Raw genomic sequence first — 1774 nt, forward strand, 5'->3', positions numbered from 1 at the left:
TTATGTTCCTTTAAATCCTGCAGACATACTTTGTTCCTTTTAGCAAGTACTAGTTTGCCAAGAGTGAGTAAAATATTCTACAATTTTCAATCAATAATCAACTTTTACAAATATATTAAGTCGAAAAAAGGGGCACAACTCCTATATAGTATATATTGCTTTGAGAATAATGTCCTTTGTCCTTAAATTGTGCCTTCTTATGATAAGGAAGTTCCCAGATTCGTGTATTGATAGTTTTGAAATCATTCCACACAATAAGCAATATTTTTTAAAAAATATGTTAAAAAGGGGCATAACTCCAAGCTAGAATTTCAAGTTTCATTGATACTTTGTGTTTGAGTAATGGGCTACATCCAATGACAATGCAGTCCTATCTTTATAGCTCAAAATTTTCCATAAATCGGACAAGTCAAAAATGACACTTATCCTTGGAAAATCCAACATTTGATTTTTGCCCATCAGAAATAATCCATAATGTTGTTTATATATCTTTTTAATATATGAACTAGATTCAGTCGTTTTGTTTAAAAATGAAATTGTGAATTTCATGAAAGATGGCATGGCCTATTGGTTACCATGTCAGACTACTAATCTAAGGATTGCTGGCCTAAAGGATTCAAACCTTGTCAGAGGCAAGCCATTGTTCTATGAGCAGGAAACTTAACACTTACTATTGAGTACTGGTTAGTTCCAGGAACAGATTCGAGAGTGTTTCAATAAGCTTCCAACACAATCAAACTAAAATAAATTTGTAAAAACTATAAGCTAAAGCTTATGGAAACTGTCAAGGCATACTAATGCAGGAAGACCTCCAATGCATCAGTTTGATCAGACACGGGAGTAGTTCCACCGACCTTCCCTCAGCAGTGATGGGTGAGTCATTCCAAGTCAACAACCTTAACCAAACAGCCATGGAGAAACAAATGGTAAAATTTAATGTGTATTAATTGTAAACAGAAAAGAAAGGCACTGAATATATTATATATTACTGTTTTATTCGTAAATAGAAGTCCATCTACAACAATATATACAGCAATTTATAAACTTATACCCCTTTAAATATATTATATACAATAAGTAAGTGATTATTACTCTTCATTCTTAACTAACAAAGGGAATCTTGCAAGACTGTGCTTTACTGATGGGTTTGTATGGCGAGATCTGATAAAAGGTAAGCTACCATCTACCTTCTTGTGGCTGGTTTGACAGAAATGGAAAATGATTATACATCTTAAAAGTCTTAAGAAATCTTCTTAGTAACTGAATACTCAACTGGAAAAATGGCTGAGTACTAAATTGGTAATTATTGCCAGCCCAAGAAAAAATATATTTCTTCATGTAATTGTAAATGAAAAAATAACAAATCACTTTAAAATTGTATACCCAGTAATCATTTCAATACCATTTAAACATGATAAAATACAACTATATAAATGACAAAGAGGCTCGCATGTTTTGTTATGATTGAACATGATAAAATCACCGACAAAAGGCAGCTAATCATATTAAATACAAAATCTTAACAAAAGCTGTAAAAAGGATGACTATTCTCTATGCTTGATAGTAAAACAAGAGTCTGGATAATGTAGCAATTAACAAAGAGGAAAATTTTAATCAAAATACATATTTAATAAATTGACCTACAATTATGATCCTTCTTCAGTAATGGTGAATAGTAATTTTACATGTGAAACTAACAAAGAATTTTCAAAGTATACAAATGGCTATAATTCCATCAAAAAGCCATGCTCAATGTATAATTAGCTGTGCCATA

This window comes from Ruditapes philippinarum, unplaced genomic scaffold (genome assembly GCF_026571515.1).
Source record: "Ruditapes philippinarum isolate M1 unplaced genomic scaffold, ASM2657151v2 ctg164_1_1_1_1, whole genome shotgun sequence".
Taxonomy (NCBI): Eukaryota; Metazoa; Mollusca; class Bivalvia; order Venerida; family Veneridae; genus Ruditapes; species Ruditapes philippinarum.